This window comes from Rana temporaria, chromosome 1 (genome assembly GCF_905171775.1).
Source record: "Rana temporaria chromosome 1, aRanTem1.1, whole genome shotgun sequence".
Classification (NCBI taxonomy): Eukaryota; Metazoa; Chordata; class Amphibia; order Anura; family Ranidae; genus Rana; species Rana temporaria.
This window is the reverse complement of record NC_053489.1, coordinates 495,103,592-495,130,818: the sequence shown is the minus strand read 5'-3', so window position 1 is coordinate 495,130,818 and position 27,227 is coordinate 495,103,592. Positions and strand designations below refer to the sequence as shown.

At 42.9% G+C, this 27,227-nt stretch overlaps 1 protein-coding gene across 1 annotated transcript in view; it reads right to left on the bottom strand.

Annotated features, from left to right (window-relative positions):
• The window catches only part of SPATA5 (spermatogenesis associated 5), a 595,351-nt gene that overhangs the window by 267,399 nt on the left and 300,725 nt on the right, over positions 1–27,227 (bottom strand). The window lies entirely within an intron of this gene.

Genomic DNA, 27,227 nt, shown 5'->3' with positions numbered 1-27,227 from the left:
TATTTCCACTTTTGCAGCCAAATTGGGATAACACTTACTTTATATTTGTTAAATGTTCTTATTCATATAGCTTAACTTAAAAAAAAATATTAATTGCACATTGCAAGCTATTCTAAACAATAGAAGCGGTGTGAATGGAAACACATTAACATATAGTGGGGGTGCTCAAATTTGACTGCAAAAGTGGAAATACGTTTTAACACTAAATTTAGGCCTAAAGGAATATACTTACGTTATCGGGCACAAGGGCTAGAAGCTCCCAGTACTGATCTCTCATGTCCGGGATCTTAACAGTGGGAACTAATGATCCACCAGATCTACTAGGCATATCTCATTAATAATTCCATAATTACGAGATGACAATCAACAAATCCAGCCATAATAAATCTTGTCCTGATTACTATGGTTGCCCTAATATGAGAAAATCCATCAACATCTGCTTCCCTGTGGCTTTCCTTCCTCTACATTTCCATATACAGAAACATTCAGTTGAGCATAACAATTCTGTTCATGGCCCCGCAACCCAATCCTGATGCCTGAGGGCAGTCAGATCATGCATGCAGGTCGATGGATGGCCTAATGTAGCCCTTAATATTGCTTTAATGATCCTGTGGTAGTGCCTTCCAGAAAAGCTTAAGTGGATGAATTTTTATTTATCTTTCATTTGTAAAGGGAGAAGAAAAAGAGTCTAATGCCGCGTACACACGACCATTTGTAATGGTCTAGAAAAAACAAAGTTTTTTTTAACTCGATTATTGTTAAGCCTGCCTTGCCTACACACATTTGAAAAAAAAATGCTCTAGCAAAGCGCGTGACGTACAACGGCACTATAAAGGGGAAGTTCCATTCTGATGGCGCCACCCTTGGGGCTGCTTTTGCTGATTTACGCTTTTCAGTCTGTTACAGCGTGATTAATGTGCTATCTCCATTGCGAAAGCTAGTTTCACCAGAACGAGCGCTGCCGTCTCATAACTTGCTTCTGAGCATGCGCATTATTTTCACGTCGTTAAAGCCCAAACACGACAATTTTTTCCGACGTTAAAAACGACGCGGAAATTTAGAGCATGTTCTAAATTTTTAATGCCCATTTTTAACGTTGCGTAAAATGCTCTGGAGCCCATGCACGATCGTTTTTAATGTCATAAAAAAAAATGTCATTTTTCACATCGCGAAAAACAGTCGCGTGTACGGCGTATCTTTGGAAAAAATGCCTTTTTTAGCAAACCTTCCGCTATACCCTCTGTTTTCAGCCATTACAACATTGGCAGAATTTGCCACCACCAGGTTCTAAAAAGGCAAGAGCTGTCACAATGGGCATATGGTCTGACCAAATACGGTAAAAATGTGGGTAAAATTTAGTTCCATAGCATGGCTTGACGTACTCTTTTTTCATGTGTGTATCTGTTTTTTACCCCAAACTCAAGGACACTAAAAACAAGGAGAAATGCTGGGTGAAGACACGAACCCATGAACCTATTAATTGATTGGACCCTAAAAGCCAAGCAACATGATACCCTTGAATCCGGGAAAATCAAGCTTGGGCAGAGTCACAGTGTTAAAAAGTTCACTGGAAATGGCAAAACAATGCTTATCCCTACAGTGTAGAGTTTGGCAAGTCATGTTGACATAAGCAGATCTGTGATAACCATGTAACATCCTAAAAAGACAATGGGCTAGATTCTGAAAGACTTACAACAGGCGTATCAGTAGATACGCTTTTGTAAGTCTGAATCCGCGCCGTCGTATCTTTAAGCGTATGCTCAAATTGAGATACGCTTAAATGTTGCTAAGATACGACCAGCGTAAGTCTCCTACACCGTCGTATCTTAGGGTGCATATTTACGCTGGCCGCTAGGTGGCGCTTCCGTTGATTTCCGCTTAGAATATGCAAATGAGCTAGATACTCCGATTCAGAAACGTACGTGCGCCCGGCGGATTTTTTACGCAGTTTACGTAAGGCTTTTTCCGGTGTAAAGTTACCCCTGCTATATGAGGCGTAGCCAATGTTAAGTATGGACGTCGGGACAGCGTCAAATTTTCCGTCGTTTGCGTAAGTCATACGCGAATAGGGCTGTGTGTAAGTTACGTTCACGTCGAAAGCATTAACTATTTGCGACGTGATTAGGAGCATGCGCACTGGGATACGTTCACGGACGGCGTATGCGCCATTCGTTAGAAACGTCATTTACGTGGGGTCATGCTTTATTTACATAAACACGCCCACCTATTCATAATTAGAATTAGGCACGCTTACGCCGGCACATTTACGCTACGCCGCCGTAACTTCGGGCGCAAATTCTTTCAGAATACGGGACTCGCCTCTCAAAGTTACGGCGACGTAGCGTAAATGAGATACGCTACGCCCGCCTAAAGATAGGCGATTCTTACTGAATCTAGCCCAATGTCTGTTCCTTCCAGGGCTATGTCGGTGGTTTAACAAATAAAGTGCAAAGTCCTATTGGTGCTTACTGATATTTTAATTTTATTTTTTACATAAGACACAGTAGCATATGGGATAAACAGCTTTGTCGTTTAAAAAAAAAAAATGGATGTTTCGCAGCATGAAACCATCTTTCTGTATTCTAATTAGTACTTGAGTGTCCACTATAAACTTCACAGTGGCACCGAACCTCACTTGAGTTATGACCTCCTAGCATTTAAGAGTTTAGCGATGGCTTTCATCCTCACAAGCTGCACAGCAGACACAAAGCGCTTGTAAGGATTTCTTTTCACTATGAATTAGTGTCTAACATTGAGAACGCCTTTCATCATTGACTTGTATTGCCTTCAGGTGCCCATAAATTCCTCTGTCTTTGTGTAGCACTTGTCTATCAGACTGTGTCATCAGTTTTACTGCGGGCAAGAGACAGACACACCTCTTCCTCAGGCACAGACAACAACAGGACAGTTACTAAAGCCATTCTCCACATTATCAGTGCACATCAGATCATCACTAACTGCTAATCACCCAGACTTCACCAGGGTAAACAAATACCAATTTCCACTAGTCTTCCTGGTACCTCTGACTAGGATGAGGAGTATTTACACATGCCCTTCCAGGATCCCAAAGACGAGATTGAAGAATCAACCTTTACTGGATATATCGCCGCTCTTTTATATATTTCAAAACCGTATATTTATTACATACATTCAAACCATATCTGAGTTGAAAATAATTTCCTTAAAGTTGTTGTAAACCTCAGGCATGAAATACGAACAAAACATATCCCTCTATAGCAGGGGTCTCCAAACTTTCTAAACAAAGGGCCGGATTACTGTCCTCCAGACTTTATGGGGGCCGGACTGTGGCCATCAGGAGTACAAAATTCCCCATCATTGGTGTCATTGGACCCCATCATTGGACTCCATCATTGGTGTCATTGGGAGGATTTCTGCCCCATCACTGGGAAGAATTCTGCCCCATCACTGGGAAGAATTCTGCCCCATCACTGGGAAGAATTCTGCCCCATCACTGGGAAGAATTCTGCCCCATCACTGGGAAGAATTCTGCCCCATCATTGGGGTCACTGGGAAGAATTCTGCCCCATCATTGGGGTCACTGGGAAGAATTCTGCCCCATCATTGGGGTCACTGGGAAGAATTCTGCCCCATCATTGGGGTCACTGGGAAGAATTCTGCCCCATCATTGGGGTCACTGGGAAGAATTCTGCCCCATCATTGGGGTCACTGGGAAGAATTCTGCCCCATCATTGGGAGGAATTCTGCCCCATCATTGGGAGGAATTCTGCCCCATCATTGGGAGGAATTCTGCCCCATCATTGGGAGGAATTCTGCCCCATCATTGGGAAGAATTCTGCCCCATCATTGGGAAGAATTCTGCCCCATCATTGGGAGGAATTCTGCCCCATCATTGGGAGGAATTCTGCCCCATCATTGGGGTCTTTGGGAGGAATTCTGCCCCATCATTGGTGCCAATGAATAAAAAAGCACCCCAAGGGCCGGATAACATCAAGCAAAGGGCCACATCTGGCCCCCGGGCCGCAGTTTGGAGACCACTGCTCTATAGTGTGTACTTGTCTTAACTAAAAGCACTGAGTATAATTTCTGTCTGCTGCTTTATTCTTCTGCTATCAGCATGATTCACTTCTGACAATTTTTCCTGACAAGAGAAAAAAGGTGACAGGGAAGAGGTTTCCAGCAGATTAACAGCCTCTTTTCTTGTGTGCTGTGTGAAGGGGGATGTGTCCCTTCCCTCCGATCAGCTCTTAGAGCTCTCCTTATTGAGCTCTGTAAAGTGTAATTTTAGCTCTCCGCCCCCTTTTTTCTGAACTCTCAGATAAGCTTATAAATTCAGCACTTTGGACAGATGTAAAGAAGAGAAGGCTGCGGATAGACAGATACAACTTATGTAGGAGAATTTTTTTAATCTCTGTGTATCAGCTGAAGCCAGGCACTTCACTGGGTATATGTAAGGGTTTATAACCACTCTAAGCTGGCAGGAAGCAAATTTCAAGCTGGTTCCTGATGAACTGTCCACAATTTGCTCTGTGGGTGGCCCTGATGGCACCAACCCTGGCCTGGCATCCTACAACTGAAAAATCACATCAGAAAATTGTCGGCAGAAAAGCGCCTGTATCCAAACAGAAGCAGTAACTGATTGGCAGCAGCGGCTGTCAATGGATGGAGGAAACTTTCTCTTTTTATTTCATTCAGCCCATAGTCTTCTCAGTAAATGCTTATATATCTGTGGTTGCTGCCATGTCCTAATACCTTGATAAAGGAGCTCTGTGTGCCTTTGAAACCTTCTATTTTGCTTTTCTGCATTTTAAAAATGATGGCTATTTTCTGACTTTGAACTTATGCCGTGCCTCCGTTGGCTGAGCACACTTCCATACTGGCCGTGAGCAACAGTGCAGGACATTTTGATGAATGCGCATGCAAATGCAGTCTGCCTAGTAATACCCACTCCTACAGACTGACACCCCCAGACTGAACAAAACTGATAGATTCTTCTATTCATGCTATACTGCTCGGATCTACGAATCTCCCACTGCACTCCCAGCAGCAGGGTTACCAACTGTCAGAAAATTCACAAACAGTTGGTAAAATCCATAACAAACATTCACGGACAGATGCAGAAATGACAGTTTTTACAAACTGTTTGTGAGGCCCCTTACACACGTCCGAGGAACTCGACGTGCCAAACACATCGAGTTCCTCGTCGAGTTCAGTGTTGAAGCCGCCGAGGATCTCGGCGGGCCGACTTTCCTCATTGAACAACGAGGAAATAGAGAACATGTTCTCTATTTGGCCCGACGAGTTCCTCGTCGGCTTCCTCGGTGAAAACTGTACACACGACCAAGTTTCTCGGCAGAATCCAGCTCCGATCGAGTTTCTGGCTGAATTCTGCCGAGAAACTCGGTCGTGTGTACGGGGCCTAAGACCACTTTAACACTGGCACCATCCGTGTTAGCTATAAAGCGCCACTAGTGGGGCGCTTTTAACCCCTGCTAGTGGCCAAAGAAAGGGTTAAATGCACCCAAAAAGCTCCGTTGCCAAATCGCCAGCAAAGCAGTGCCTGTGCATTCCAATGGGAAGGGGCGGTGGAGGAGTGGTGTATACACCGCTCCAAAGATGCTGCTTGCAGGGCTTTTTCTAATGTCCTGCAAGCGCACCGTTCCAAGGTACTCGGGGCTGCAGGGGAGGCATTTTGCAGCCGTTTTACATGCACTGTATTTAGCCCTTTAGCACCTGAAAAACATGTATCGTGTATGGCCAGCTTTGTCATATGACAAATTATTTCTATGTTTCTAAACATGTTCGAGCTGCTGCAAACTGACAGTTGAATGGGAAATACACATAGACAAGAATTTATACAATTTAGGGTTTTAACCACAACAATAGTAAATTCAAGATGCTGTGTACTGACTTCCTGTTTCTGAACAAAGACACATAAAAGCATACACATTTTCTTAGTAAGCTCTGTGCAATATATGAAGTCCTCCTAAACACAAGGGCATGATCTCGATTTTATTAGCATATTATTGCGTTTCTTTCTTCCTCCTCTAGAAATGTGTTTCTTTCTGCTCCTATGGCTAGGTTCCCAGTTTCCACTATTCGGGCCTGTTTATATTGCTGGTGTGCTATCCATAACTGTAACCACTATGTAAACACAGGACAGAGCCTTGATAAATGTGCCTGCAGAATTCATTCAGTGCTCACGGATAAGCCCTACCAATGCGAGCACTGTGCCTCTTTGTTATCCTGTGGATCCAGTTTCAGAGGAAGGAAGGCAGGAAGAGATGAAGGATGTTGTGATAAACAAATTGCAAGACAAAAGCATGTGAGGTCCAGTCACCTGAGTCAGCCTTTGAAAGAGCTCTGCTCTATACATGTGTTTTCCTTTACAATCCACGGTTAGGAAGCAGAGAGGTCACAGGCACGGGCTAATTGTAAGAGGAAGGGATAAAGTCACAAAGTCAAAGCCATAACGCAGTAATGAGTAGGCATAGTTTAACTGTAGGCAGGTTTAATGCCAGACTCCAGGCAAAATATTTTTTTCCTTTTTTTAGTTCTGAACAGGGGTAGAGGACAGCCAGGTTTTTATTGCTGTCTTTAATCCCACTGAGGTTGATTTACTAAAACTGGAGGGTGCAAAAACTGGTGCTACTCTGCATAGAAACCAATCAGCTTCCAGGCTTTTTTTTTTTTTTAAAGCTTAATTGAACAAGCTGAAGTTAGAAGCTGATTGGCTACCATGCACAGCTGCACCAGATTTTGCACTCTCCAGTTTTTAGTAAATCAACCCCACTGTATTCTTATAAAACCAGGACACAAAATAGGGAAATATAGGTTACCAGTAGAGAAAGGCACAGACAGCAATGAGAGCAAAATAAAACCTTTTTGACTAGAGACAGACTGTAATTGTTTATATAGATTTACTGAAGCGGAATCCGCTTGCTCAGCGGGAGATCCCCCCGCCGACCCCACTAAGCAGGCGGATTATAGATCCGTTTCCGCTCCACTATTTAGAGCAGTCAGCCACAGCTAAAGGGAACTGAACACTTTGGGCCGGATTCAGCAAGAATTTACGCCGGCGTATCTATAGATACGCCACGTAAATTCAAAGCTGTGCCGGCGTATCTTCTTTCTGTATTCAGATAGCAAGATACACCGAAATTAGGCTAAGATCCGACTGGCGTAAGTCTCTTACGCCGTCGTATCTTAGGGTGCATATTTACGCTGGCCGCTAGGTGGCGCTTCCGTAGTTTTCGGCGTAGAATATGCAAACGACCTAGATACGCCGATTCACAAACGTACATGCGCCTGGTGGAATTTTTTTACGCCGTTTGCGTAAGGCTTTTCCGGCGTAACGTTGCTCCTGCTTCTATGAGGCGTACGCAATGTTAAGTATGGACGTCGTTCCCTTCCAGTGTCATTAGTACAGTGACAGTGCATATATTTTTTTTAGCGCTGATCACTGTATTGGTTCAATAAATTCATAAAAAAAACTAAATTACCATAAAACCAATAAACATGTGCCAATAGTGATATATAGCAAAAAACTAAAACAATTGACATAAAATTCAAATATATATAAATGCTATATTAAGAATTTATATGCAAAATTATAGTCCATAGGTGCTGTATCATGAATACTCTGCACCCGTGCTCTGTGTCAGGATCCACAATTTAATAAAAAACGTGTCCAAACAAAAAAGTGATGAATCCTCCACCAGTGAATAATGATGGCTCCTTACCGACTTACCGATCCCCAGCATCCCTTGATGAGCGAACGAACAGATCCACAGGATTGGTGCAATATGTCTTGAACTTTAGTTTCATTAGATGATCTATCACCTTTTGGATGAACTGTTTACAATTTATCAGTAAGATCAACTGATTTAAAGATTGTGGTAGCCTGAGCTGCATTGTGGAGAGCGAGACTCCTAACTACACGCGCTTAATGATCCCCTGTCAAGGGATCAAGGCAAGTCGGTAAGGAGCCATCATTATTCACTGGTGGAGGATTCATCACTTTTTTGTTTGGACACGTTTTTTTATTAGATTGTGGATCCTGACACAGAGCACAGGTGCAGAGTATTCATGATACAGCATGTCAATTGTTTTTTGCTATATATCACCATTGGCACATGTTTATTGGTTTTATGGCAATTGAGGTTTTTTTATGAATTTATTGAATCAACAGTGACATATTTGTCATGTTATCATAGGTCATTGGTCACATATTTATATATCACTGATTTTGTTCCTTTGACATGCTTAATTTAGTAATTCTTTGATTTAGCTTTCACTTGGTTAAGGGGTAGCACGATTTTTTCTTTTTCCATTTCTTTGCTCTTGTACCGATTGTTTACATGCTAATCGCAGCTCCCAAATTTAATATACTGTAATTTGTGTCATCGGTGTAGTATTTTTAGCGCAGTTTTTTTTTTTCATTTTTCTATACTCTGTATTGGTGTCACTGGTCCCCAAAAAGTGTCTGATTTGTCTGCCGCAATGTCGCAGTCCTGCTATAAGTCACTGATTGCCGCCATTACTAGTAAAAATAAACAAACATTCCATGAAAATATCCCATAGTTTGTAGACGCTATAACGTTTGTGCAAACCAATCAATATACACGTATTGGGATATTTTTTTTACAAAAAATATGTAGCAGAATATATATTGGCCTAAATTTATGAAAATAATTAGATTTTTTGTAAATTTTTATCGGGTATGTTTTATAGCAGAAAATAAAAAATATAGGGGCAGATCCACATACGCTACGCCGCTGTAACTAACTTTGAGTTGGTTTGAATCCTCAACGAATCTGCGCCATAAGTTACGGCGGCGTAGCGTATCTCTCTCGGCGTAAGGGTGCGGAATTCAAATTCGGCGGGTAGGGGGCGTGTTTCATTTAAATGAAGCGCGTCCCCGCGCCGAACGAACTGGGCATGCGCCGTCTGTAAGAACTCCCAGGGTGCATCGCAAGGACATCATTGGTTTCGACGTGAACGTAAATGGCGTCCAGCCCCATTCACAGACGACTTACGCAAACAACGTAAATTTTTTTTAAATTATACGCGGGAACGACAGCCACACTTAAAGCGGGGGTTCACCCTATCGACAGGAAAAAAAAAATTTTTTTTCTTTTACCTTTAAATCAGGCACTGTAGCGCGAGCTACAGTATGCCTGTCCCGAATTTTTTCCCCCCATACTCACCTTGTAGTCGTCCATCGAAGATACCGGGGAATGGGCGTGCCTCTGGAGACGGAGGATGATTGACGGCCGGCTCTGGCGCGTCACGCTTCTCCGGAAATAGCCGAAATAGGCTTGGTCTTCACGACGCGTGCGCATAGCCTGTGCGCACGCGCCGTGAAGAGCCGAGACCTACTCCGGCTGTCTTCGGGGAGAGTGACGTGCCAGGGCCGGCCGTCAATCATCCTCCCTCTCCATAGGCACGCCCATTCCCCGCGGGAGCCGAAATCTACGATGGACGACTACGAGGTGAGTACGGGGTTAAAAAAATCGGGACAGGCATACTGTAGCTCGCGCTACAATGCCTGTCTCGATGGTAAAATCATGTGGGTCAGGGTGAACTACCGCTTTAACATTGAGTACGCCACCATATAGCAGCTTTAACTATACGCCGGAAAAAGCCGAACGGAAACAACGGAAAAAAATGCGACGGCCGCTCGTACGTTCGTGGATCGTCGGAAATAGCTAATTTGCATACTCGACACGGATTACGACGGGAACGCCACCTAGCGGATGCCGAAAAATTGCATCTTAGATCCGACGGCTTACAAAGACGTACGCCTGTTGGATCTAGCCGAGATGCCGTCGTATCTTGTTTTGAGGATTCAAAACAAATATACGACGCGGGAATTTTGAAATTACGCCGGCGTATCAGTAGATACGCTGGCGTAATTTCTTTGTGGATCTACCCCATAGTTTTTTTTCCCCCCAAAAAAATATTTTTTTGTTTATAGCGCAAAACATAAAAACCACAGAGGTGATCAAATACCACCAAAAAAAAGCTCTATTTGTGGGGAAAAAAAGGACATCAATTTTATTTGGGTACAGCGTCGCAGGACCATGCAATTGTCAGTTAAAGTAATGCAGTGCCGTGCTGCCAAAATGGTCTGGTCATGGGGAGGGGGGGGGGGGGGGGTTTGAGCAAACCTTCCGGAGCTGAAGTGGTTAATAAGGCTGATCAAAAACAATCCCTCTATCACGCTCAATTTATCCAACCTAGCAAGTCTCGCAGCTTTTTCTTAACATTTTAGTTTAGATCCACAGAAGACATAGTGGGCTCATTTTCATTTTGTCAACCAATAACGTAAAACAAGCAATGCAAATCATATTTTCTTTGTAAAAAGGAAATGTATCTGGCATTAATTCCCTTTAAACCCCATTTAAGACTTTATAAATGCCTCCTATAAAAAAAAAGTTTCTTCTTTTGTTCTGAAATTTCCGGCTGTGGATTATTTTTAGTCTACTTCAAAACAAACACTAACTCGGAGAAGTCTTCAAAGGGCAGAACGCACTACTCTGCGTAATTACTCTGCTCTGCTTTATCATCACATTGTGGTTTACAGTTGATACACATCCCCAGGTTCACACGTTATTTATTCTCACTTAATGTGATGCTTTTTCCTTGCAAACGTAACTTTATCCTCATGCCTCTTAAGAGTCTGGCACACAGTGCTACACACTGTTTATAAAACAACACTTTTAAGATCAGTAATGACGGAACAAAGGAACACAGGAGCAAATGTATTATACACTTGCCACTTCAAAAGCAAGCTTGTATTTATAATTATGGTAGGCTTTTGTTTAGAAAATTGGTATTTTCCTTCCTTTGATAAAGTGTCTTTAAAATCTAGATAGCTGCAATTGTACAAATCCAAACAGATGACCAACAAATGTAAGTGCCACATTCATTTTGTATGAAAGGCATATACTTCAAAATGCCCTGCATAAGAAAAAACTGCAGCTGAGGAGTATGTCTGACGGTACAGAGCACAGCACTTTTAAGATGTTATGCCGCGTACACACGATCATTTTTCGACATGAACATTTTTTTTTTTTCCAACTTCATCATTAAAACGACGTTGCCCACACACTATCGTTTTTAAAAAATGCTCTAGCAAAGCGCGGTGAAGTACAACACGTACGACGTCACTATAAAGGGGAAGTTCCATGCGGATGACGCCACCCTTGGGGCTGCTTTAGCTGATTTTCTGTTAGCAAACAACGATTTGCGCTTTTCTGTCTGTTACAGCGTGATGAATGTGCTTACTCCATTATGAATGGTCATTTTACCAGAATGAGCGCTCCCGTCTCATAATTTGCTTCTGAGCATGCACGGATTTTTCACGTCGTTTTAGCCCACACACGATCATTTTTTACAACCCGAAAAACGACATTGTTTAAAACGTTGTTAAAAAATGCAGCATGTTCGAAAAAAAACATCATTTTTTGGGTTCTGAAAAACGCCAATTTTTTTTTTTTCGAACATGCTGCATTTTTTAACAACGTTTTAAACAATGTCGTTTTTCGGGTTGTAAAAAACGACATTTAATTTTTTTTTTAAATGATCGTGTGTGGACACGATCATTTAAAAAAAAAAAATTAAATGTCGTTTTTTTTCATGCCGAAAAATGATCGTGTGTACGCGGGCCTGACCAGGCCAATTTTTTGCCACTGCACTACTTTAACTGGCGATTGTGCGGTCATGCAAATTTATATAATTTTGTTCACATAAACAGAGCTTTATTTTGGTGGTATTTGATCACCACTTTTTTTTTCTTTTTTTTGTGATAAAAAAAATAGACCCCACATTTTTTTAAAACAAAACAATATTTTCTACTTTCTGCATTCAAACATTCTAATAATAATAATAATAAAAAAAATTGGATTTCTTTTTAAATTTTCTTTAAAATGTATTCTGCTACATGTCTTTGGTATAAAAAAAAAAAAAAATAATCCCAATACATGTATATTGATTGGTTTGTGTGAAAGGTATAGCATTTACAAACTATGGTATAGAGGTAATGGAATATTTTTTTTTTTTACATACTAGTAATGGTGGGGATCAGCGACTTACAGTGGGACTGTGATAGTGTGTTGGGAAATCCTACACTAATTGATGCTGGAGGGAACTGACTAACTCTAGTAACACTTAACCACTAGCCCACCAGCCGCCGTAAGGTCGGCTCGGCTGCGCGAAATCACGGGGGCTGACGCGCGTGCCCGGCGGGCGCGATCACCGCCGGGCACCCGCGATCACTCGTTACAGAGCGAGAACCGGGAGCTGTGTGTGTAAATACACAGCGCCCGGTCCTGTTAGGGGGAGAAATGACTGATCGTCTGTTCATACAATGTATAAACAGCGATCTGTCATTTCTCCTAGTCAGTCCCACCCCCTTCAGTTAGAACACACCTAGGGAACATAATTAACCCCTTCCTCGCCCCTCGTGTTAACCCCTTCCCTGCCAGTGACATTTTTACAGTAATCAATGCATTTTATAGCACTGATTGCTATAAAAATGCCAATGGTCCCAAAAATTTGTCAAAAGTGTCTGAAGTGTCCGCCATAAGGTCGCAGTACCGATAAAAATCGCAGATTGTCGCCATTACTAGTAAAAAAAATATATTAATAAAAATGCCATAAAACTATCCCCTATTTTGTAGATGCTATAACTTTTGTGCAAACCAATCAATAAACGCTTATTGCAATTTTTTTTTAGAAAAATATGTAGAAGAATACGTATCGGCCTAAACTGAGGAAAAAAAATGTTTTATTTTTAGGGGATATTTATTACAGCAAAAATAAAAAAATATATATATATATATATTTTTTAAATTGTCGCTCTATTTTTGTTTATAGTGCAAAAAAACCCGCAGAGGTGTTCAAATACCACCAAAAGAAAGCTCTATTTGTGGGAAAAAAAGGTTGCAAATTTTGTTTGGGAGCCACGTCACACGACCTCGCAATTGTCAGATAAAGCGACCCAGTGCCGAATTGCAAAAAGTGACCCGGTCATTGACCAGCAAAATGGTCCGGGGCTGAAGTGGTTAAGCCTCGTACACACGATCGGACAAATCCGAGGAATTTTGTGCGAAGGGCATTGGCCATGAACTTGGCATGCATACAGACAGCAGAACTTTTTCAGCCAACATACAAGAAACTACGTGGTTTTTCAGCTCTTTAGCGCCACCCTTTGGGCAATTCCTGCTAATGTTGTCTCATGGCTAGCATTGGTTCGGCGCATGCGTGTTTGTACTTTGGATTTTTTTCCGATGGACTTGTGTACACACGATTGGATGATCCGACAAGACACATTTGTTGTCGGAAAATTTGAATGCATGCTATAAAACATTTGTCGGAAAATCCAATTGTGTGTACGAGGCTTAAGGCTTCATGTACACTGCTGCTGGTAAACGGACGTTTAGGAGCAGTTGGGCATTTTTTTGAGCTGCCCCTGAACTCTCCTCTGTTATCTTATCAGTACATGTACACAGGGTAGTTAAAGCGGAGTTCCACCCTATTTTACAACTTCTTTGCATTCGTTTTTACACTGCCCCCTTAAATACATTTGGGATGTTTTTTTTTTGTCTTTTAAAAACTCACGTTTTTATCTGTGAGTCTCTTATTCCCCCGCCGCGGCGGAATGCCCCCCCCCCCCCGCCGCATCCAGCGCTGCTATGCCTCCTGGGATATGTGTTTCATCATCCCCAGGCTGGGCTGAACATCGCAGCCGTGGATGAACATCTCGGGGGGCGGGAGGGAGGGAGGGCAGTGCCGCCCATAGAGGTGGTGTTCTTCCTCTTCTCCCTCTCCAACTCCTCCCCCGTCCTAGCTCCTCCACCCGTCCGTCACCGCCGCCCCCGTCCTCCTCCCTCCACCACCCGCCCACCTGCCGTCTGTCTCCGGTGCACGGAGATACAGATCATCAGACAGACAGAGCGGATCTCACTCTGTCTGATAGATCTGTATGTGAGAGCACCGAGCATAGTACAGCCCCGCCTCCCTGTACATAGAGACATCGCTCTGCACTGTGTATTACAATTCTAGTGCAGGGAGGCGGGGCTGTACTTCAGTGTACTCACATACAGACCAATCAGAGATCCGCTCTGTATGCCTGATCATCTGTACCTCCCCCCACTCTGCACATAATGTTGTCACCGCACTAATGTCACGCACTGATGTCACCGCACTAACATCACCGCACTAATGTCACGCACTGATGTCACCGCACTAACATCACCGCACTAACATCACCGCACTAACATCACCGCACTAACATCGCCGCACTAATGTCACGCACTGATGTCACCGCACTAACGTCACCGCACTAACATCACCGCACTAATGTCACCGCACTAATGTCACCGCACTAATATCACCGCACTAATGTCACCGCACTAATATCACCGCACTAATATCACCGCACTGATGTCACCGCACTAACATCACCGCACTAACGTCACCGCACTAACATCACCGCACTAACGTCACCGCACTAATGTCACGCACTAATGTCACCGCACTAATGTCACGCACTAACATCACCGCACTAATATCACCGCACTAATATCACCGCACTAACATCACCGCACTAATGTCACCGCACTAACATCACTGCACTAATATCACCGCACTAACATCACCGCACTAATGTCACCGCACTAACATCACCGCACTAATGTCACCGCACTAACATCACCGCACTAATGTCATGCACTAACATCACCGCACTAATGTCACCGCACTAACATCACTGCACTAATATCACCGCACTAACATCACCGCACTAATGTCACCGCACTAACATCACCGCACTAATGTCACCGCACTAACATCACCGCACTAATGTCATGCACTAACATCACCGCACTAACATCACCGCACTAATGTCACCGCACTAATGTCACCGCACTAACATCACCGCACTAATATCACCGCACTAATATCACCGCACTGATGTCACCGCACTGATGTCACCGCACTAACATCACCGCACTAATGTCACCGCACTAACATCACCGCACTAATGTCACCGCACTAACATCACCGCACTAACATCACCGCACTAATGTCACCGCACTAACAAAATGAATTTATTGACAGTGCACATGTCTGGTATATGTATACACACCACATATATAACAAGAGATATATATCATCTTGTTATGTAGATATATCTGCACAGGAACAAATTATTTTGTATATTTACTGGTTCCTGGAAGGAGGAGGGGAGGAGAGGTTTGCATAGATAAGGGGCGGTAACTTCCTCTGACACTCCCGTTGCTATTGAAACCTGATCTGAAACCATTACACTGCTTGTACAGCACTGAGCATGTGCGAGGCTGAAATCCAGGAAGTCATACAGTCTGGCTTCATGATGCCCACACTTAAGATGGCCCCAGTCAATTTCTGTTTTATAAAGTGTATAAATGCTGTAACAACCTAACAGACCTTAGTTTACAGACTAACTTTACTAGAATACATTAAGCTTGTGTATTACAGGGGTATTTATATTTAAAAAGTTTTTTTTTTTCAATTTGTGGCCGGAACTCCGCTTTAATAGTCCTTTCTAGGCAGTTGAGTTTAGAAGCTTTTTTTGGAATACAAAAAATGGGTTCAGATGGATGTTCAGAGGCATTTGAAATGCCAAATGCCTGTAACGGCTTATGAACGCTGCTAAACATGGTAACTCGCATTTAGCAGCATTTCGTTTACAGGTGTTTTTCATTTTAACAAAAAAAAAACGTTTCTAGTTGCAAGCACAGCGAGGCATGTAAACGTGGCTAAACGGACGTTTTTAGACGCCGGTTTCTAGCTGTCAAGTTAAATTGTTCAGGAGAGGTTGAACAAGGTCCCGTGTACATGAAGCCTAATAGTGATTGGTGCTAAAAACATACATGGTCACTGTACTAATGACACTGGCTGGGAAAGAGTTAACATCTTGGGCGATCAAGGAGTTAAATGTGTGCCTAACAATGTTTTACATTGCGTTTTTTTTACTAAGCAATGTGCTGTTTTTTACTCAATGCTTTGCAGGGAGAAAAAAAAACATGCAAAATTGCTGCTGTCTGTAGAGAGCCCTGTGTTGTTTACCTGTCATTCGCTGTGCCGGTCATAACTCATTGGCCGGGACCCACTGATCAGCCTGTGCTGCAGCGAATGACAGCACAGTCTTCTGGGTCCACACTCACGTGCGAGCGGAATTCAGAAGAAATCGGTACGTGATTGTGCCTGTATGAGTCGATCTGCCGGAGTAACAGCGGTGGATCGGCAAGCAGTTAAACAACATTTTGAGATGCATTTCACATTGTTGTTCTGTGAGGTTTATACAGTAGATCGGTCCATTATACTTTAAAACAGGGGTCTCCAAACTCTAACTCATTGACCCCCTTCATGTATGTAAAGCACATTTGTCAAACACAATGCCTGGGGGACAAACACTATTATGTCACGTACACACACTCGGAATTTCTGACAACAAATGTTCGATGAGAACTTGTTGTCGCAAATTCTGACCGTGTGTAGGCTCCATCGGACATTTGCTGTCGGAATTTACGACAACAAAAATTTGAGAACTGGAGCTCAAATTTTCTGACAACAAAATCCGTTCTCGTAAATTCTGAGCATGTGTAGACAATTCCGACGCACAAAATTCCACGCATGCTTTGAAACAAGTACGAGACAGAAGCGCTTGGTCTGGTAAGACTAGCGTTCGTAATGGAGATAGCACATTCGTCACGCTGCAAAGAGCAGTAACGGACTGAAAAGCACGAGGCTGAAAAGTGCAAATCGTCTCTTACCAAACTTCTACCAACACGAGATTAGCAGAAGGAGCCCAAAGAGTCACGCACTTGGTATTGAACTTCCCTTTTATAGTGCCGTCATACGTGTTGTAAGTGACCACAATCTTGGCGATCGGAATTCCCGACAACATTTATGTGACCGTGTGTATGCAAGACAAGTTTAAGCCAACATTCGCCGGAAAAAAAATCCACGGTTTTGTTGTCGGAATGTCCGATTGTGTTTACGCGGCATTAGAATAAATAAATGTGCACCACCCACGCCAGTTTCTATTTAGAAGTGAAATAAAAACTGCTTCAGATTCTGCACTAACTTAACAGAGGGATTGTGGCAGTTTTCAGTATAGAAAAACTATCTCAGACCCTCACCAGGTTGGGCCTGTCATATAGCATAATGCTTGCACCACTTTTTGTTAATTCACTCCAAGGGAATTACAATATATTGATGAGATTATTGACATCTAGATCAGGGCTCAAAATTTCAAGCCCTAAGCTACTAGCCAGGCCTCAAGAGTTACTCGCCACCAGTTGCCCCACCTAATTCATACACTGCTCCACGCTTAATTGCGCCCCTAAACACGCCCTCGTAGATTATCTCATGGAATGACACTGTTAAATGTTTTATGCAGAATCAAGTTACACAATTAAATATTACCAAAAACACCTTTAACAAAATGGGACAGGGCACTGGGGACAGACAGAGGGACAGGACACTGGGGGCAGACAGAGGGACAGGGCACTGGGGGCAGACCAGAGGGACAGGGCACTAGAACTGGATCTCTTCCCCATTCTCTTGCTGTCTCCTCTGCAACTTCCATCCATCCATCCTCTCTCTCCCTCTCCTATTCATCTCATCATCAGGAGCCTGTGTGTGCGGCTCCACGCTTGCATGTCCCCACTTCCCCCTTTTATTCAGGCGGCAGTGAGGAGAGGAGCTGCAGCACAGTGGGAGGGAGTACAATCCAGCGCCGAGATCCACACAACTGCACAGCCGTTGACACCATAGCACAGCGCACATTGAGACCAGTCTGTTCACAGTGCTCAGGCTGAACTGCTGGACACCTACATAGAGCACAAGGAGAAGAAAACTGCACAAACTGGTAGGCTGCCACTCACATGTCAGGGCAACTTTCAGTGAGCGCTGCACTGCCTACCTGGGACACCCGGAGTGGTAATTTTCGCAATCCTCCACCTGACTCATTATGTCCTGCTCCCTGCTCTCTGCTCTCCAGCTACATTGGTCGGGGGGGGGGGGGGCAGGCTCAGAGAGGTCATACTGTTAGGTCTCATGGCCTAATGAGAATTGTAAGGAGAGCACCTGTGTACTGCTCTGCCTGTGCGCGGCTCACCAGACTACTTTTCCAGAGCATGCACCTTTCCTCTTCGGCCGACAATCTCATCGGGGCTCTAAGTGTAGGCACAGATTGAAGGGACATTGGTCATGCATCCCTGTCATCACTCGCCCCCAGCTTAAATCCACTCGCCAAATGCTAGCAGGCGAGTGGAAATTTTGAGGGCTGATCTAGATGATCTCTTTAACATATTTATCTAAGAAAATATTGCAAAGCCAATTCACGTTTCTGTAATTAATTGGTTTTCTAGCACACCAAGGAGGCAGAGAAACTAGCCCTGGATCTGGAATCAGACAATTACACAAATGTAACAGAATAAATGTGTCTCTTGTTATCATTATTTCAGTCTTCCCATGCAACCTGCTATATAGACAGGAAGCTAGATATACTAAGAACTGATGGAGACATCAGCAAACCAAGGTGAGTAGTTAAAAAAGATATTTTATAGTAGAACTATAATCAAAGCATTTTATTTTATTTTTGAAAAAAGAGGAATGTTATACTCTGTCAGATTCTTGTTGCAGTTTTTTTTATTTAACGTAAAACATAGTGCCAACAATTTATATATTGTACATTCACATTAGTTCCTGTCCTTAACCACTTAAGACCCGGACCATTATGCAGGTAAAAGCGGAGCCCCACCCTAAAGTGTAACTCCCGCTGATCTGAACCCTCCCCCCCTCCGTTGTCACATTTGACACCTTTCAGGGGGAGGGGGGTGCAGATACCTGTCTAAAGAGTGTTTGCACCCACTTCCGGCCACACAGTCTCGGGCAGACTGTGGGCATGACTTCACCTCCCCCCCCTGTTGTGTTCTGGGAACACTCGGCTCCAAATACACAGCAGGTGCCAATCGGCAGGCGTAGCGCGACTCGCGCATGCGCCGTAGGGAACAGGGCAGTGAAGCCGGAGCGCTTCACTTCCTGGTTCCCTCACCGAGGGTGGCGGGGGGGGGGCAGCAGAGTGACAAGCGATCGCTCGTCCTCTGCTGCGGACGGCGCTGGACCCCAGGACAGGTAAGTGTCCTAATATTAAAATTCAGCTTTAAGGACCCTGCCCCTTTTTGAGATTCGGCACTGCGTCGATTTAACTGACAATTGCGTAGTCGTGCGACGTGGCTCCCAAACAAAATTGGCGTCTTTTTTTCCCCACAAATAGAGCTTTCTTTTGCTGGCATTTGATCACCTCTGTGGTTTTTATTTTTTGCGCTATAAACAAAAATAAAGCGACAATTTTGAAAAAAAAAAGATATTTTTTTACTTTTTGCTATAATAAATATCCCCCCCAAAAATCTAAAAAACATTTTTTTCCTCAATTTAGGCCGATACGTATTATTCTACTTATTTTTGGTAAAAAAAATTGCAATAAGCGTTTATTGATTGGTTTGCGCAAAAGTTATAGCGTTTACAAAATAGGGGATAGTTTTATGGCATTTTTATTAATATATTTTTTTATTTTTACTAGTAATGGCGCCGATCAGTGATTTTTTTTCATGACTGCGACATTATGGTGGACACATTTTTGGGACCATTGTCATTTTCACAGCGAAAAGTGCTATAAAAATGCACTGATTACTGTAAAAATGGCAATGAAAGTGAAGGGGTTAACCACTAGGTTTAAGTGTGCCCTAAGGGAGTGATTCTTACTGTAGGGGGGCGTGGCGGTAGGTGTGATGTCACTGATCGTCGTTCTCTATAACAGGGAACAGACGATCAGTGTCACTGCCACAGAGAACGGGGAAGGTGTGTTTACACACACATCTCCCCGTTCTTCAGCTCCTGTGACCCGATCGCGGGACACCGGCGGCGATCGGGTCCATAGGTCCCGGCGTGGTCACGGAGCTTCGGACCGGGTAGCGACCTATCCAGCGGCGGCACGCGCGAGACCCACGGCTGGGCTCTTAAAGGCGACATACAGGTACGTGCCTGGGCCCAGCCGCGCCATTCTGCCGACGTATATTGGCGTTAGGCGGTCCTTAACTGGTTAAACAGATTACAATCTCAGGTCATTCTCATTCATACACATGCATACTAGGGCCAGTCAGTACAGGAGCCGATTAACCTGCCAGCAAGTCTTTGGAGTGTGGGAAGAAACTGGAGTACCCGGAGGAAATCCATGTAGGCACATGGAGAACATGCAAACTCCACGCAGGCAGTGTCATAGTTGGAATTTGAACTGGTGACTCTAGCGTTAACCACTAAGCTCTGTGCTGTTTATGTCTTTTCTTATCATAGACCAAAAAAGATGCCAGCAGGTAGGTCAAAGACAGCTCTCCCCGAAAATTATAGGGTCTACCCATAGACAGTCCAGATTATTCCTTGTGTAATGTGTGATTGAGACCGGGGCAGAGGCATACATTACACAAGGGATCATATGGACCAGCTACGGGTAGACCATATGATTTGTGAGGGGAGCGGTGTTGCATCCTTTTGATATACTTATTGGAACATTTTAATCTTACTTTCATCCCACCTTTTGTCATCTCTTTTTCTCTCCTGGTGTATCCTGGACTGACAGTTTGTCTCCCATTTTGGCCAGAGATCATATTTTGGAGATTCTTTTTTTAACTTTAGTATAACATTGCTGTATGCGTTTATTCACTAAGAGGAGCTACGCCCTAATTGCTCTTGCTTCCATTTTTTTATCCAGCATGTTTGGAGTTTACATGCAACTGGTCACATGGGCGCTCACCCTTCCATGTCTTTTGGTTGCCTGACCTGTCTTGGAAATATTAGTTAAGGGAATCCTAAAACTTCAACTGTTCACTTGGAGTCCTACGGAGGAAGCAGGTCAATCCCACAGGACGCGTTGAGGAATCAAGGAAGACTCCCTTTATGTATTAGATACTGTACATGATAAGAATTAAAACATATGGGAGTCCACTGTGTATGGATTTCTGGATTATAATTTGTATTATTGTTGCATTTTAACAAATGATGCACATCTATATCTTTTTTTAAATGTATGTCAATAAAGGATCTAAAAAGATTTTAACTGTGAGTCCATTCAGCAACCGAAGAGTCCAAAGTGTGCTCCTTTTGTGATTATTTTAACATCTGGTGGAAAAGGAATACAGGCATACCCCACTTTTAAGTACACAATTGGACCAGAGCATGTAAGTAAAACAAAAATGTATTTAAAGTGAAGCAATACCTTTTTTCACTTCTCAATGCATGTACTGCAATACAATAGTCATTTACAGACGTGACTGATTACTTAGGCAAGCTGACCGACCCCAGATATGTTGTACTCCTGGGTCCCATATTGGTGCTCCCCAAGTTTGGTGTCCCTGTCACTTATGGTTCGAGAGCAGTGCCCTATCACACTGACAAGAATTCCCATAGATGCCAATGTTAAAAACCAGGAGCAGTGCCATGTCAAGCTGACCAAGAATTCCCAGAGACGCCAATGTTAAAGACCAGGAGCAGTGCCATGTCAAGCTGACCAAGATTTTCCATAGATGCCAATGTGTCTGTACTTGCTAGTGTACGTAAAAAATGTAAAGCAGGGTATGCCTGTACTCCTATAATGGATGAAAGTTATACATATTTGTGTTTAGAGTTCAGAAAGTGCACTGTGTGCTACTTTATCCTTTCTTTTTCCTCATATAAATGTCCTGCACTACAGGAAACTTCAACAAAACTGCAGCATTCTATACGTCTTCTGGCTTGCCTGAAAAATTGTGAACAGTGCAATTAACCATAATGCATAGAATTGTGAACTAGGCCTATTAAAAAAACAGGACTCTGAGATACTTCCTTGCCAGCCTATGTTCAAGCATATATAACCTGTTAGGTAGGATGATAAAAAAAAGTAATACATGCATTGAAAATTACTTTTTTCTTTTACTTCCCTGTAAAGTAAAATCGTTCTTTAAAAATGGAGTGCATACACAAGCGAGTCACAAATATCTCAGTTTACAGCCAAACTTGAAAAACTGGGCAAGTAGGGTTATGTGTGTAATGGTCCTCATCAGTAGCACTAAAGTGAGCAGGTGTTCTGCACCATAGGCCTGCCAGCTGTGTTGACCAAATTGCAAAGATACAAACATATATTTGCTACGGTCTGCAGACATAAAATTTAACGCTCACATAAAGGCTGCATGCATACACATACATTCGTGCGGCAGCTGTGAGTCCCTTGGAATGTGTGCCGACCAACCACTACTTTTGCAGCTAATTACATGACACAGAAATGTTTGTTACAATACACTGCTTGACTTAGTTTTCACTTTGCACAGTCATAATATCCAGGCTGGAATACTTGGCTGGATGGCACATTTTCAAACATGCTCTAACATCAATTAAGCGAAACCAGACTCTGAAGAGGACTTCCCCATGACCAGTGATTGAAAGGGGAAAAGGTTACACAGCCTTGGTTATACCACCCCTGTGATTTAAAGAGTCAGTAAATCTGAATTAAAAAAATGCCTATATAAAAAGCAGTGAATAATAGTTAGGCTTCATTTCCACTGGCGTTTTTACAGCCACTTTTCTGAGCGTTTTTTACAGCTTAAAAACGCCTGTCCATGTTATTCTATGGCATCATGCCCACATAGACGTTTTTGAGCTGCAAATGGCATAGGCGTTTTTGAGCTGTAAAAAAACGCAGGACCAGGGCGTTCTGAAGCTCCAGAGTAGAGCTGTAAAAACGCCAGACGTTAAAAAACGCTCAAAAACGTGCGAAAACGCTCAAAAACGCGCAAAAACTCGACCACGGCATTTTTAAAGCTGCAGCTCACAAAAACAATTTTTTTTTTTTTTTTTTTACAAAATAAACATGGACAGGCATTTTTAAGCTGTAAAAAAGCCTAACAACAGTGGCTGTAAAAACGCCAGTGGAAATGAAGCCTTAGAGATATATGTAAAACTGATTAATAGGTGTTATTTTTCCTGAGATAATCTGCCTTCCTCCTACTCCATTCAAATAAACATGCATACCCAAGTACACACAATATGGTGACAATTATAATAAATAGGCCATATCCTAACTACATACTCACCTATCCTCTGATGCCTATGGGAAACGTGAATCAGAACAGGAACAGATTCTGATAACTTGCATATAACATTTCTTTTTTTATATACACAGTTGACTTTTCATGCAGTAACCTATGATGTCCTGCTCTTTCCACCCTTAGTAGGATTGTCACCTGCAGCAAAAAATGGCTAACATAGACAACGTACTCATCAGCACAAAAACAAAATAAAAATGTCATAATAATTTAAAGTTTATGTTTGAATGTACACTTGAAAAACAAAAAGATTCAACCCTGCCATGTGACGACACAACCTGTTCACACCTACTATTAAAGGGAAAAAAAACTTTTTTGCTGCAGCTGCCCCCTACAGGCCCTCTTCTATTTATCTGAGCCCAATCTGTTTCAGCGATGGTCATGAGCCCAGCAGCTTCAGCCGCTGTCTCTCTCATTATTGGACAGATTGATAGCAGCAGGAGCCATTGACTCCTCCTGCTGCCGTCAATCAAATCCAGTGACACAGAAGCGGCGGGCGGGGCCGAGTCCTGCTGTCTGTGTCAATAGATGCTGCAGTGTGGGCACCCAATGAAGGGGAGGGGCCTGGAGCGCTGACCAGGCACTCCAGAAGAGGTGGATCAGGGCTGCTCTGTGCAAAACCCTTGCACAGAGCAGGGAGGTATAACATGTTTGTTATTTTTGTGCAAAAAAACAGGAAACTTTACAGCCCCTTTAAGGGGCATTTGAGCACCAAAATAGAGCACTTACAATAGAACTATAGTCACAATGTTTTTTTTTTTCATATTGGATAGAGCAAGGGAGGGTCATAAGCCCTGTTAGATTTTTTTTTCCCGCCATCTGTGTCCCATTGCAGAGATTTCCCTTCACTTCCTATAGCCAAATAGGAAGTGGAAGAAAATCCCTGCAAATTAACCACTTAAGGACCGCCTCCTGCACATATACGTCGGCAGAATGGCACGGCTGGGCACAAGCATGCACCTGTACGTCCTCTTTAAGTGCCCAGCCGTGGGTCGCGGGCGACCCGGTCCGAAGCTCCGTGACGGTGGCCGCAGGCCCCGATCGCCGCTGGAGTCCCACGATCGGTCCCCGGAGCTGAAGAACGAGGAGAGCTGTGTGTAAACACAGCTTCCCCGTTCTTCACTGTGGCGCTGTCATTGATCGTGTGTTCCCTAATATTGGGAAGCACGATCAATGACGTCACACGTCCAGCCCCGCCCCCCTACAGTTAGAAACACATATGAGGTCACACTTAACCCCTTCAGCGCCCCCTAGTGGTTAACTCCCAAACTGCAATTGTTATTTTCACAGTAAACAGTGCATTTTTAAAGCATGTTTTGCTGTGAAAATCACAATTGTCCCAAAAATGGGTCAAAATTGTCAGATGTGTCCGCCATAATGTCGCAGTCATGAAAAAAATCGCTGATCGCCGCCATTAGTAGTAAAAAAAAATTATTAATAAAAATGCAATAAAACTATCCCCTATTTTGTAAACACTATACATTTTGCGCAAACCAATCGATAAACGCTTATTGCGATTTTTTTTTACCAAAAATAGGTAGAAGAATACATATCGGCCTAAACTGAGGAAAAAAAAAATTATATATATTTTTGGGGGATTTTTATTATAGCAAAAAGGAAAAAATATTGAATTTTTTTCAAAATTGTCGCACTATTTTTGTTTATAGCGCAAAAAATAAAAACCGCAGAGGTGATCAAATACCACCAAAAGAAAGCTCTATTTGTGGGAAAAAAAGGACACCAATTTTGTTAGGGAGCCACGTCGCACGACCGCGCAATTGTCAGTTAAATCGACGCAGTGCCGAATCGGAAAAACTGGCCAGGATTACCTGCATTTTGGTCCCCCCCCGGGTCACCAGAACTGGTGGCCCCATTGGAAGATTTTCCCTCTTTTACATTTCTGAGGACAACCTAAAGTTTGGTAAACGGTATAAATAGAGAGGGTGACTTAACGGAGACACAGACAGCACAGACAGCAATATAACCTGACAAGAGTTCTAATTCTCTCCACTCTGCCTTTATTTACACGTTAGGCTGGCCTTGCAGAGCTGAATAAGAAAAATATGTCTATTCCCCCCTTTCATGCTAAACAAAATAAATGGAGGAATCTTCACTACTAGCTACTGTAGTCTGACAGCTGGCACCTATCGCCAGAATACCCAAACAATGGCTGCATATAATTAGATCCAACAATTTTTCAGCTGGCTCCTTCGATTTTCAAATTATTTAATTAGTAACCATATGAAATTCCATGTATGACCAGGTTTAGTGTGTACATATCCTCCAAAAAAAGTTTAAAAAGGTTGATTTATTTTTCTTAAAGACATTTTTACTTAAACAGCTCAATGAGTGAAATTGAAAGTTTACACTATGGGGTAATGTTGCTGCCAGTGAAATAGGAAACTATGCTGCAAATGCACTTTCACCTAAATCACCACTCATCCCTAGTAATAAGTAATTCAAATAATTAGTTACAGTCTTCAAAGGTCTGTGGACAAAATATAGGTAAGATTAAAACTCTTTTATGCATGCACACCTGACTTGTTGTGAGCTGAGGATCAGTCGTAAGTTGCATTCAAGCTGATGGCCTCACTATAAGGGCCTGTGTCTTGTTTTTGCTTTGTTTCAATGGTACCAGTTTAATATCAGTTTTGAGAAATTTCAGAATTCACTGACAGGTGCATTAGATCAGTCAGTTCACACAAAAACGCCTTGCAGGAAAGGCATGTTCACCGCACTACAGGTGAACTCACTGCCCTTGCAATATGCATGTGGGTGCCAATGTATTGTTATTGGCATCCCAAACACAGATTGCAAACGCAGTATGTTTTTAGGCACCAAATCTCAGGGTACCATGTTTTCTTGCTGCACTGCATTCTGAAAAAGTAGTGTAAGCACTATCTTTTCCGCAGTCCAGTGCATTTTGCAGCCCAAAAACACACAGCATGGGAATGTGCGCTCCTGCAGTGAACCAGCCCTTGAGTAGGTTTTTGCATCCCTATAAACTTGTATGGGTATGCAAAACTCGCTTGATATGAACCAAAGCTGATCAACACAGACCCTTATTGAAGCTGAATACATGTAGTATCAGATGTTTCAGATCGCTAACACCAACTGATGCTGGCCATATTTACACAGATCGAGAAGAGGTCAACATATTGAAGAAAAAGTCTTTATCTAGATTACACAGTAATAGGCTGCTATTGTGTACTCCTGCACAATGGTCAAAACTGGCCGATATTATTTAAAGTATATAAGTATATCTGTACCCAAAATACTTTGTTTTTTGAGCTTTTGTTCTATTCAAGGCCCCTTTCACAAGGGTGCGGACGGCAGCTGTGATCTGCTTGCTCAGCAGGGGAACTGCCCACTGAGCAGGTGAATAACAGCCCACTCTCCTCTATGGGCACCCGGTTGTAAACGGACCGCCTATCTGTTTACAACCAACTGCCATCAGATCCAAACTGCTGGATGGAAGAGGATTCCCATCCGTCTCTTTTTGGCGGATCAGATCAGATTGGATGTAGACGGGTGTAAATGGACACGTCTGTTTATACCCACCATCTAATGAAAAATATAAAAATTCTCTTGTAAGGCACTTACTTACCGCAGCAAAAGCGTGTATCCCAAGTCTTTGGAAAAGCACAGTAGCTCCAACGAAAATACAATGGATAGGGAGAATAACGGAGATTGAACAAATGGAAAATCTGACTATGATATTGAGAGAGCAAGAAGAAAAGTATGGGGAGGTCTGGTCACCGTATGTGGAGTATAGGGGACAACATCCGTAGGAAGTGGCGGTGGGAGGGGGCCTGATCTTAGTTTAAGTTTTTTTTTCCCCTCTCTTTTCTTTTCTTTCTTGTTTTTTTAACAGGTCTAGCTGTTGCGGGTGTAGAGGTTGACTAGGGTTCTTACCTGGGTTAAGGAAAATGTATGGCATTAATATTATGGAATGATAATTGAGTTGATCAGAAGTAAGAAATAATCAGTAGTAAAAGATGAAAATGGGTATGTCAAGAAAATATAAGTGTTTTGAAGAGGTGGTAAAAATTGGTTAAG